The sequence below is a fragment of the Oryctolagus cuniculus genome, chromosome X, assembly GCF_051225735.1.
Source record: "Oryctolagus cuniculus isolate XC-2025 breed Fujian yellow rabbit chromosome X, ASM5122573v1, whole genome shotgun sequence".
Classification (NCBI taxonomy): domain Eukaryota; kingdom Metazoa; phylum Chordata; class Mammalia; order Lagomorpha; family Leporidae; genus Oryctolagus; species Oryctolagus cuniculus.
The window spans coordinates 82,355,425-82,368,756 of NC_142888.1; the positions used below are offsets into that span (position 1 = coordinate 82,355,425).

The 13,332-nt window shown below is 40.6% G+C and overlaps 1 protein-coding gene across 8 annotated transcripts in view; it reads left to right on the plus strand.

Annotated features, from left to right (window-relative positions):
* Window positions 1-13,332, plus strand: part of CHRDL1 (chordin like 1) — a 122,776-nt gene that overhangs the window by 78,521 nt on the left and 30,923 nt on the right. The window lies entirely within an intron of this gene.

Genomic DNA, 13,332 nt, shown 5'->3' on the forward strand with positions numbered 1-13,332 from the left:
AAATTATTGTATCGTAAAACACAGACCATTTCCATGCACAGCCATAAAAGGAAGATTGGATCCTGCAAAGCATTGATGTGGCCATTTTGAAGGAGTACAGGCTAAATTTAGCCATATTTTTTAAATCCCACAATAAAATGGTGACAAACTCAATAAAAGCAAAATGGAAGACATCATCTTCCCAAGTTATATCCAAAATAGAATCTTCTTCTCCAACTAGTCTTTTATCTTTGGATTCCACTTGTTTTTTTAATGTAACAGTGCTGTTTTCCCCCTTTAGGTTCCTAGGATCAAACCTAATCACATTTAATTCTTCCTTTTCGTTGCCTCTTCTCAAATTACTCAATCTATCAGCACTATTCTATATTCCTCCCATTTTCTGATTTCCCACTGGAGTATCCTAATATTATTAAGCATCTTCTGCATGTTCAACCATGTGATATAAATGGGGTATGAATTGGTAAATATAGACCATATGGCAACTTTTTAAGAACTGCATAAAGGATTCCATTACTTAGGATGGCTTGCTAACATTTTCCAGAAACATCCTTGTGAATATATCTCTTTAGCTGTGGCATCTCTGTGCAATATCTAACCTACTCAACCAAAAACGGTGTCCATAGCAGAAAAGATATGTCCTTTGCCCAGATAGAATTCACATTTTAGCAGAGGAGACAAATAATAGGTAAATGCAAACAACGCTAGGACTAGGAATGTAATAACAAAGGACTGGAATAGAAAGCAAGAGGATTTTTCAGGTTGGATGGTCAGGAAGGCCTCTCTGACGAGGTGATATGTAAACTCAGACCCAAATGATGAAAAGGAACCATCTATGCAAAAGAGTGTTGAGAATAGCATTCAGGCCTAGAGAAAAGAAAATTCAAAGTCTCCCAGCAGAGAAGAGCCTGGAGCATCCCAAGAAGCTAAGAACTAGCATGGCTGGAATATTATGGTTCAAACTGACACAAGATGATGATAGAGCAGTCAACAGGAGTTAGACCATGCAGGGCATTGAAGGCCATTGGAAGATGTTTGGATTCCAGTTTTTAGTGCATTGGGAAGCCATTAGAAGGTTGTAGACAAGAGCATAGCTTCATCAAATTGAAGTATTAAAGGGTCTCACTGGCTGTTGTGACTAGACTAAATTGCCGGGAGGCAGCAATGCACGTGGGAGTGACCAGGAAGAAGGATAATGAAGCAACCTCTTTAGTGTGAGAAGGTGAATGCTGGGACCAAGGACACAGTGTACAGCAGAGGTTTAGAGTAGAGCCTCTGGGGGCCAAACTGTCAAAGTTCTAATCCCAACTCTGCTCCTATCTGGCTGACTGACCTTACTTAATCTTGCTAACAGTTCTTAAAGTGAGGATAGTGTTAGCACCTACTTTCAACATGGTTATGAGGTTTAAATGATACAACTCAAGAAAAGAACCTAACTGAATTCCTTGCATGTAATGAGCACTCCATAAAGACAAGTAGACAAATTTGACCTATATTTAGAGTATTGGTTCTCAACCATGGTTGTATATTGGAATTAATCTTGGTGGATTTATACCTAAGCCAGGAGGGGGAGATGATTCCAATGTGCAGACAAGGTTGAAACCCACACTGAGTGAGAGGGAAAGCTTACAGGATTTTCTGGTTGGGGACAGTTAAGTGACTCTTAGATATTACTGCTATCTTACTCTTCCAAAAAAGGGAAATGTAACCTTGCTACACCCCTGTTCAGAAGACTTTGTGTAAGCATACTTACTATATACTAGTCCCACTTATAAGAACTTTACATACGTGAACTAATTTGATCTCATAACAATGTTATTTAGTGAATAGTAGTATTATCCCCATATTATGCATAAGGAAGCTGAGGAAGAAAGAGGTTAAGAACTTTGTCCTGGATCAGCTAGCTAGTGATATGAGGAGCTAAGATTTTTTTAAAAAAGATTTATTTATTTATTTGTTTGAAAGGCAGAGTTACAGAGCAGCAGAGAAAGAGAGGTCTTCCATCTGCTCATTCACTCTCCAAATGGTTGGAGCTGCACCGATCTGAAGCCAGGAGCCAGGAGCTTCTTCCAGGTCTCCCACATGAATGCAGAGGCCCAAGGACTTGGGCCATCTTGTACTGCTTTCCCAGGCCATAGCAGAGAGCTGGAGGGGAAGTGGAGCAGCCAGGACTCGAACTGGCTGGCACCCATATGAGATGCCGGCACTGAAGGTGGTGGCTTTACCTGCTATGCCACAGCGCCAGCCCCCAAGAAGAAGCTAAGATTTGATTCCTGGCAGTCTAGCTCTAGAGTCCAGGATCTTAACCATGACACTCTGCTCCTGAAAGTGATGCCTTCCTGTTGCTACCACAATATATGTTAAGGCCCTGATGTTGACAGGGAAGGCCTTGCATGGTCTTTCTCAATTCACCTCAGAGGCTTGTGTTCTTCCATTCTTCTACCTTAGGTTCCACTCACATTGTTCCTGTATTCTCGAACCTTTGTACCTTTGCTTTCTGCCCCTCCCCTCAGGGTTTCTCAAACTTTAATGTGCTGCAGAATCACCTAGAGAATTTGTTGAAACTCAAATTTCTGGGCCACAACCTGCAAAGATTCTGATTTATGAGTCTTGATGTGGGCCCATTAAACAGATCCCATTGTGCGTACTGATGCAAAATGATGGTCTATGGATCACCACTTTGAGAAACCATTCCATGACCAAGTCGATGACTTGAGAATACCCTGGAAGGATGGTTTTTGTATCTGAGTTTGATGCACTTAAACTGCCTATTAAAAGTCTGATACCTAAACAAACTAATAGAAAAGTAACCAATTTTACTCTCTGAATGTTTGGAGCAACCAGTTCTGACCCTGTGGCAACCAAGTGTGTGGTGAATGAATGGCAGCCATTTTATGATAAAGAGCTGGGAGGAAAAGATGACAAAATGGTTGCCTAAATAACATCTTCACTTGTACAATAAAGGTGGGAGAAGTGAATATTGCCTCTTTCTGGAAAGTCATTTTCCTCCATCCTTGCCAGTGGAAGTTCTGGTAGTCCTTGAAGGCCTAGCTCAAATGCAGCCCCCTCATGTAGCTCATCCTTGGGTCACATTTTGATAACTACCAGCTGGAAGATCTTTCTCTCTTTGTCACCTGCCCACATCCATCTCTAATTACCCCTACTCTCCTAAATCCTACTTATCTTTCAAAGGTCAGCCTAAGCATAAACCTACCTCTTCTCTAGGAATAATCAGTAATTAATTTGTGCTTCTCCAATACTACTTATCACCTTGTTACCTTTTGTCTTTTATTATTTGTGCCAGTATCTGAACAGCTATATCACTGTGTAAAAGTCTTAAGGTGGAGATTCTTTCTGGTTCATCTTCATTTTCTCCACTACAGTCGGCACAGAATAGGTGCTCATTCAAAGATTACTAGACAGGCATGATTGGAATTCAATGCTATTAAAATGGGATAAGATTGCTGTGTTATTCCCCTGAATTACTGATAGACTATAGTTTCAACTGTTCATTGCTTCGTGGTCAGTAGGAAATGATTTGGTGTCATTTCTGAGTCCTAGGTTGTTTTTTGGGAGGTAATTTGGTGTCATTCCTGAGTCCTAGGTTTTTTTTCCCTCCCTATCCCACAGCAGGAAAGTATCATTAATATTTCTCTTTAGAAGGAATGACCTTCTTCTGACTACCAGTATATGCTCATCTCTTTTAATAAATTATTTGTACCAGCCCTCCAGAGTCAATATGGATTCAGTTACAACCTAATTTGATTTATGCTTCAACAAGGCCCTGGGACTTTCCAAACCTGTTTCTCACAGTATGAGCACACATAAGAGTACTTCAAAAAGTTCACGGAAAATGCATATTATGAAAACACCATGCATGAATTTAACAAATTTATCTTTTAATTTCATCATTGCACCAGCTTTTTGAAGGCTCCTCATATGTTTGTTTTATACTACAGCTATTAGATTCCATGTCTAGGAAAGACAGACACTTTATCCCTCACCTTTTTTCTTATCTATCCCCTTATCTATTTTGAGTCTTCCCCAAAGGAAAGAAAGTCCTTGCTGAGCAGAGATCCACCTGTGACTGCTAATATAACCAAGTGGTTGCTATAATGCAGTTGTTAAGCTGAGATTATTTTGCTTGGGCAAAAAGATTTGTAAAATCTGAACTGAAGAACAATTGATAAAGGAAAGGAAACTGCAAAATGATATATTACTGCATCTGAGAGGAAATGCAATTAGAGGATATAGTTCCTGAAACCAGAGGACATAGATTTCTATGGTTGGGCTACTACCTGTTAGTGCACTTACCTTGGCCATGCTACTTAACTCATTCAGAACCATGGTTTCCTCAGCTGTAAAAATGGAGGTTACAACACATGGAATGGCTGTGAAGATGAACTGAGATGGCATAAAAGTGCTAGGAGATGGCCTAAAATTGCTTAATAAATTATAATAGTTATATTCTATGTAATAATTGCTATATTTATTCTTCTAGAGTTAAATAGAATTGAACCTTCTCCTCTATCTCCAGTAGCTTTGCCTTTTTACTTATTTCATCTTCATAGACAGATCTTTATTTCTAGTCTTTCTTGTAGTAACAGATCCTGGGACTATCTTCTCTCCAGTTCTCTTGTCACAATTTAAATGACTTTCCTTTTATTATGGCCTCAGAAGCAACAGATAAAAGCTCGTTATTACTGATCATGTATTGTTCCCTCATATACTTGATGATTCCTTAAGTTCTTTCCTTGCCATCTCTTCTCTAGCCTAAACACACCATTTTCTTTCATCTTTGCTTATAAAGACTAAATCCCACACTTTTATAAAAATTGTTGTTTTTTCTGGGCCTCCAATTTCTTTACATCTTTCAGTTGTATATGATGTGGTTGAAACTCTTTTGAAGTCCTCATTTCTGAAGCACCTAGATATTTTTGTCTGTTGAAATGATGTTTTTACAAAGAGGTATGTTGTGTAAGCACATTACTCATCTAGCAGGGAACCCAGACACTTCTCTCCTATGCTGGCCACCCTAACTGGGGGCCAAATACTGAAGAAGAAATAACCTTTGAGTGCTGAACTTTGCAGACCTCCCTATAAAAGGCCTCATTGAAATGTTAATTTGTGCCCTCTTCTTGGGCCGGGCAGCAATCCTAGATGTGGATTGACTCTCAGCCCCAGCCTCAGTTGGTTAGACTTGTCCATGAGGCTAGGACAGTCAGGAATGTTGGCAGGGGGGCGTGTCATTGCTGGCACTTCAGCAAACCTCATCTGGACTGGAAGCAGAGCTCCAACAGGCCCTGGAACCTCAAAGGAAACTTTATCAGAAGAAAAATAACTCTTTAGAGATTTTGCTACCCCCATGCCACATTCTGGGCAGGCAGGCCTCAAACCCAAACCCATACCCAGGTTCCCTCTACCATTTATCACGTCTCTTTCCTGTCTTCTGCCTATCTTGCCAAGCAAAAGGGAAGGCTATGTGCTTGGACCTTTGGTATTTGGGATAGCCTATGGACCATATTGAAAGCCAAATATGCATTTGGTAAACAGTGTATGTATGTAGCACTTAGTACATTCCAGGAAGTGTTCTAAGAACTTGTGAATAGAGCAACTCATTTGATCCTTACAGCAGCAGTAGAAACTATTTTATCCCCATTCTACAGATGAGGAAACTGAGGCAGAGAAGTGATGTGCCCAAGGACACATACTAGTAAGTGACAGAGCTAGAATTTGAACCTAGTAAGTCTGGTGGGAGTCCCAAGTTCTTAATCCCTACACTATCTGTTGGAACCATTCATGGGAGTGTGACAAGTGACTTGTCTTAGTGCACAGGAGTAAGGGTGGGGGGGAAGAGATATACAGTGCATATTGGCAGAAGCCAATAGCTCTGAGAGAGTAATGACACTGCTCATCTTTATTGATCAAGGCTCCAATTTACCCACTCTGACCACAGGGATCAACTAATTTAACCCTTCTCTCTATTTCTAGGCCTGAAGAGGCCCAAGTATAGATACCTATCTCATTTAATTCAGCAGACATTTGTAAAGCAACTACTAAATCCCTGGCAATGCCAGTGCTGGAGATGCAGTGGTGAATAGAAACAGACATTAAATCATCCCTCATGGAGTTTTAGTGAGGAAGACAGTCATTTACTATCTAATGGTACAAGTAAATGTGTAATTTCAACCATGCTACATGCCACAAAAGAAAATTGTCATAAAAGCCAGTAATTGAGAGGATCAGCCTGATGAGGAGGTAAAGGAAGATTCCTAGGACTGTCTCTCTGGTCTGAACTCACACCACATTCCTCTTCAGTCTCCGCAATCCAGAGTGAGGGAGGATGGGCTCAAAAGTTAGGGAGGTAACTGTTGACAGTCCTATACTCTCGGGATCCCCAACTTCTAATGCCACGATAGAAACATCACTCCCGTCACACACACTGATGCTGTGGGAGCCTCTACATTACTCTTTTTATACTTCAGTAATTTCCTTCTTAAGGAGCTACTTGATCATGTAGGTCAGTGTCTGCCATTTCTTACCACATTGTGCAATCTAAATTCTTCAGCTTGTTTTTAAAGGCCCTCTGGTTTTGCATAGTGGTTAAGACACTAGTTAAGATGTCTTTGTCCATATCAGAGTGCCCTGGATTCAGTGCTTGGCTCTCCTCCTGTCTCCAGCTTCCTGCTAATACTGACCTGAGACGCAGCACTGATGCTCAATTAGTTGGGTTGCTGACACCCACACGTGAGACTTAGACTTCCTGGCTCCTGGTTTCAGCCAAGCCAAGTCTGAGCTATTGTGGGCATTTGGGGAATGGACCAACAGATGAGAGCTGTTTTTCTCTCTGTCTCTGTCTCTCTCCCTCTCAAATTAATTAATTAATAACATGCAGACATGCACACACGCGTGCACACACACACACGTACATGCACATACACACACACTCAGGCCCTCTGTGTAGCAATCTGATTCTTCCTTAACCTACCCATCTTCAATCCTTTGACACCAACACACCTTCTTCTCTACTTTGTCCTGTAACATGCTATGTTCCTTCTCACCTTCCCTCCTGTAATAAACCTTTCTTACTCCCCACAGCTTGGAATAGTTTTCCTCCTCTATTCTACCTATTAGGATTACATTCATCTTTCAAGATCCAGTTACAGTTGAACTTTTCTAAGTAGTCTTGCCTAATCATTCTACTCCTCATTGATCTCCTTCATCTTTGACCACCTTTAGGCCTTAGTGTGGTTCATAGATGTGTCATCATTGTCTGTTTTGTGTTGCTTAATGAAATAAACAAGACTGGGTAATTTATAAAGAGGTATATTTAATTCAAGTCCTGGAGGCTGCAAATTCAAGATCAAGTAGCTGCTTCTGCTGTGCCTCTGGTGACAGTCTCATGTTGCTCTATGCATGATAGGAAAGTAAAAGGGGAAGCAGGTACACATGGAACAGAGGGAAGGGGCCAGGAGCTGACCCACTTCATAACAATCCAGTCTCATGAGAATGAATCCATTTCCATGAGAACTAATCTAGTCTCATGAAAAAGACACTACTACCTCTTAAAGGCCCCACATCCCAATATCACTATATTGCAGTAAGATTTCAACATGAATTTTGTTAGGGACCAACCACACCCAAACCACAGCAATAGAGTTCAGCTTTTAACAGTGTTTTCTTGTATTATTCAATATTTTGTCTCGGCTTTTCAACTGGGAAGTTTTGTAACACAAACACTATCTTTTATTTTGCCCCTATTTCCCCTAGTATAGTATTAAGCATATATAATACTGAAGGATTTATTAAAAACAAAGACAGGGTACAGCCTGTGGTGCAGAGGGCTTTAAGCTGCCTATGCTGCCATCATCCCATATGGGCTCTGGTTCAATTCCTGACTGCTTCACTTCCAATCCAGCTCCCTGCTAATGCTCCTGGACAAACAGTGGAAAATGGCCCAAGTGCTTGAGCCTCTGCCGCCCATTTGGGAGACCTGGATAGAGTTCCAGGCTCTTGGGTTTGTCCTATCCCAGCCCCAGCTGTTGTGTTGTGGCCATTTGGGTGGTCAACTCAGCAGATGGAAGATCTCTCTCTCTCTGTCACTCCCTTACTAACTCCGCCTTTCAAATAAATAAAAATAAATATTTAAAAATAATTTAACAAATTTTAACAAAAAACAAAATGGGCCACAGTCACAAAAATTTCTTGACAGTGCTCCAAGTACAAGTTTGGCTAGGAAAGCAGGAGGAATGACTGGACTCATTCAACCCAAGCCCATTCATCCAACACATCTTGAATGAGCCCATTGAGAAAATTGATGTCTCTTTTTATGAAATGGAGATACTTTTTTAAAAAAACATATTTGTTTGAATGGCAGAGTGAGGGAGAAAGAGAAAAAAAGAAGGGGAGAGAGAGGATTTTCCATCCACTGGTTCACTCCCACAAATGGCTGCAACAGCTAGGGCTGGGCCAGGCTGAAGCCAGGAGGCAAGAACTTCATCCAGATCTTCCACATTGGTGGCAGGGACCCAAGCACTTCTGTCATCATCTGCTGCCTTTTCAGGCACATTAGCGGGAAGCTAGATCAGCAACTGTGTAGCGAGGACTCAAACTGGCCCTCTGATATGAGATGCTGGCATTGCAAATGGTGCCACAATGCCAGCCCCAAATTGGGATATTTTTGCTAACTCCTTCAAGGAAGCAATAGTTTCAAGGTAATATGTCAGTGTTCAAGACAACTGCCACTTTCCCTAAGACTCTTGATTTTCCTAACCAAAAACAAACAAAAACCCTGCAAATCTGCATTTCAGATGTCATTTTTGTTAGAATTTGGGGATCTTGAGGGAAGTGGTGTGTGAGGTATTTCATATTTTTAATCATAAAAGTCAAAGCAAATTTTTCAAAATTTTTGAAATCAAAGAAAATGGGAAAATACCAAGCAATTCCAAATGTAGATCTTCACAAATCAGTCTCAAGTTGTTTTTGTTTTGGTCCACATTTTCTGCAGAAATACTAACATCTCTTGGTCATGATGATAGGAAAGAAACCTTGTTCGCGAGAAACATCACTTTAAAAATAAAAATTCATGGATGACTATTTGGATTAGAGTTGAAGATGCTAGTTATGACACCTGCATCCCATATCAGAGTTACGTAGTTGGATACCCAGCTCTGGCTTCCTGTTCCAACTTTCTGTTAGCGGAGATCCTAGAAAGAAGCAGGTGATGGCTAAAGCAGTTGGGTTCCTGCTACCATGTGGGAGATCTAGATGGAGTGTCTGGCTCCCAGGTTTGGCCTGGCCCAGCTCCAGCTATTGTGGGCATTTAGAGAGTGAACCAGTGATTGGAAGGACTGTCTCTCTTTCTCTGTGTTTCTCTGTCTCTTCCTCTGCCTCTCAAATAAAAAAGTTGGAAAAATAAAAATTCATCTTGTATAACTGAAATTTTATGCCTGTTGATTAGATATTCCCCATTTCTTCCCCCAAGATGCATATATTCTGGAGATCTACTGTACAACATTGTGCCTATACTTAACAATACTGGATTATATACTTAAGAAATTTGTTAAGAGGCTAGATCTCATCTTAAATGTTCTTACCACAATAAAGTGAAATTTAAAAAGCTCAATAATTTTTAGTATGCTCTCATCTAAATTTCAAACTTTATTGAAATATTCTCATCTTTTCAAAGTTAGATAATAATCTAACCACCATTAACAATTCTTTTACAAAAGTGAATAGCTTATGTTCATAAATATGGGACCACGTCTGAAATGTACTTTTCTTGTCTCCCTCTTCTCTTCTAAATCCCAATTGGAATCTTCTTCTCTTCATGGAAATTTTCCAGGTTGTTTTCGTTCTCTGCCCATCTCTTGTGCTCAGAATTCATCTCCACAGGATTCCCCCAACCCCTCTGAGGTCATCTCTTTCTTCTTGGCATGCCTCTTATGTCTAGAAAATTTCTTTCTAGATAGAAAGTCTTTCATACAGTGGATGAGACAACATTGGCTTTCATATTGAGCTTAACAAATTAATAGTGATGATTCCTAATTGGCCATCTGGGATATCCTGTCAGGGTCAATAATGTGCCATCCCATTTGTGGAGTTAGAGACCCTTTTTGTGTGTGTATAAGTCTGGTTCTACAATAAAAATAAAGAATTCCCAGTGAAGCATTTCAGAGCAATTATTTCTGCACGGGTGGTTAGAGCCACTCTTCCTTCAGCCTTATTCTTTCTAACTACTTCAAGGAATGGCATGGCTGCCTGGAAACACATCATTGGATGTGCCCATTACTCACATTAAAATAGTCATCATGAGCTTAGACTACAACATTTATAGACATCAATCTGCTTGGTTGGCTGACAGTGTAAACAGACAGAAAAGGAACATGAGAAAAAGGAGCAATGCCAGGTTGGGGAATGATATTTGAATATTGTCCACATTATAACTGTAAGAACTTAGAGAGTTTCCACAGCCTGAGAAAAGTGGACAGTTGATACCAGGATACTTCATACCACTTGTGCAAAAAGAAAATGAAAAGATAAGTTTATTTCACTACATCAAAATGCATCTGATGGAAAGACTATATATGCAAAAGAATTTTTGCACCAAAATGAATGTTTAAAGTACCCTTGTATAATTGTCCAGTTGATTCAAGCATGGGCCAGTATGACTACATCTATGTTCTGTGTGGGTTCAACTGTTAAAACCAGATCCTTGTCCCTCACTCCTACCAAGCAATTCAGTCCACTTTGGGTAGGCCAGGAAGCCAAAATGCTGCTGTTGGGGGGAAAAGAGGGACCTTAAAACTGACTGCTTTTCATTCCCAGGTTGACCAGATGGTATATATGGCTAGATCATTGAGTTTCCCTTCTTTGTTCTGCTTTTTATCTTCAATTCATGGAGATGTTAGCATAGGACCCTGCTTTCTTTAGGTACTGAGAATTTTAACACTCTGATTTATTGCTATGTAAATTGCACTGTCTCCCAATGAAGCAGATATCTATCCTTTTTAGCCAAGAGAGAAAACATGCTTTAATTAAGATGCAGACTCCTTTTCTAAAAGATGGAAATAAAGGCAGGACTAGCATAATTATGAGAGAATCTAAGCCACATTAGGAGGTTTGACCTGAAGAAATCTCTGCAATCATTGTTTTCTATCCCCAGGTCCCTGGCTTCTGGTGATTTAGAAATGTAATGATTGCCTTTCTATGGGCAGGCACAAATTTTCCCTTTTCTAGGCTTTGTTTATTTGTGTATTTAATCCAAACTCTGCTCTGTTAAACATCTAGCACACTTACAGGAGTCTCCTAAGCCGAGCTTTTCCCATATGTAAGTTATTCTTAAGGAGAAGGAAGAAAAAGAAGTGGACAGAAAGGGGAAGTAAGGGGTAAGGGAACAATAGCTAGTACTTACATGACAATTACCATGTGCCAGACACTTTGTATGTATGAATGTATGTAATAATTACAACCCTGCGAAGTAGCCATTATTGTCTCCATTTCAGCAATAAAGAAACTGAGGCACAGAGAGATTAATTTGTTTGCCCAAAGTTACAGAGGCAGGAAGGGGCAGAGCCAGGATTTGGATCCAGGCTGTCTGGCTCCAGTCTGTTCTCTTAGCTATTACACTATATTGCCTGTGAACTTGGGGAAGTGAAATAAGTTTGGGAACTCTGTTTTTTCTGAGACTACTTGGAGGAACAGACTGTGATGACTCTGCTCCCAAGGGCCAGATATGGTAAGAATCCAGCAGATGCATGCATTGGGACTACTCCGAGAAGCAATACCCCATTTCTAGCCATGAACTTGGATCTGTTTAACTGTATCTTCATTGTGAAAGAAGTGTGTCCTGAGCACAGACCATCTAATAGTTTCTTAATTTTCTCTCTCCTGATTCCTTCCTGCAAACACATGCACTCTCACAATGTGCCTTTTAAAAAGTATTGCTGATTTTTCTGGTTAAATGCTTTTGTACTCCTCTTCAGATTTGGCTTGCTATTGTTGGCAGGAAGTTCCCCCTTGTCTGTGCCTTAGTATTTCTCAAGCAAATATTTTGTTAAAAATGCTAAAAGCTTGTATTGACAGCCCAAACAATAAAATATTTTATTTGATAATAAAGTACTTTCTAAAAAGAAATGACTGTCCATTTTGTAAGACTGGAAGACTTCTTGTAGTACTATTTGTCATTATTAGGGCTCAAATGTCTGTCAATGGACAATCTTTATTTCAGTGTTGTTAAAAGTTCCTTTATATTTCTTACTTTTTTTTTTTGACAGGCAGAGTAGACAGTGAGAGAGAGAGAGAGAGAGAGAGAGAGAGAAAGGTCTTCCTTTTCCATTGGTTCACCCCTCAATGGCCGCTGCGGCCAGCGTGCTGCAGCCGGTACACTGCGCTGATCCGAAGGCAGGAGCCAGGTGCTTCTCCTGGTCTCCCATGGGGTGCAGGGCCCAAGCACTTGGGCCATCCTCCACTGCCTTCCCGGGCCACAGCAGAGAGCTGGCCTGGAAGAGGGGCAACCAGGACAGAATCCAGCACCCCAACTGTGACTAGAACCCGGGGTGCCGGCGCCGCAGGCGGAGGATTAGCCTAGTGAGCCACAGTGCCGGCCAAAAGTTCCTTTATATTTCAACACACTGTCCCCATCCCTGAAGAATTTGTAAAATTAAATGTATGGCAGAGGCCTCCTGAGGTCATCTGCTTCCACCTACTCCTTCATCTCTAGCTTGGGTACTGAATATAGGCAATTAAATATACCCTACCACAGAACCTGGTGACACGGGGTGGGATTGACACAATGGGATTTTTTTTCTTGGTGCCCTCTTCTACTTTCCCTCAAAAATCTTTTCACTATTTGCTCAGATTCTGCTTATTTCACTTCATTCCTCTGAAAGTTCATCTCGTACATCCCACCTCAAAGAGTCATTTCATTTTTAATATTTGCTTTATAATTAGACTATATAATTTACTATCCAAACCAAAACACTTTTGAAAACAAAAGTGGCAGTCATGATAATTAATATCTGCTAGAAAAGTAAGCCATAAATCTCGATTGTCCCAAATAAATTGGGCCCTCTGGCCACCCTATTTATGAAGTCTTGTGTTGTTCGGAAGTAGCCTCATGCTGGCATAATTTTGCTGCCTGATACTTACCTTTGTGGGTATTTCAGAATTTCATTGTACACTCAGTCCTTTTGAGAGGACAGGGCTTGCTTCCCTGACCTGTTCAAGCCAACTGGAGATTAATGGAAGCCATGGGAGTTATAAACAGTCTGAACTTCAGCCTAGCTTTTGACCATTTTTCAAATACTTGTTCTTCATTTCTCCCATTACCAGAAA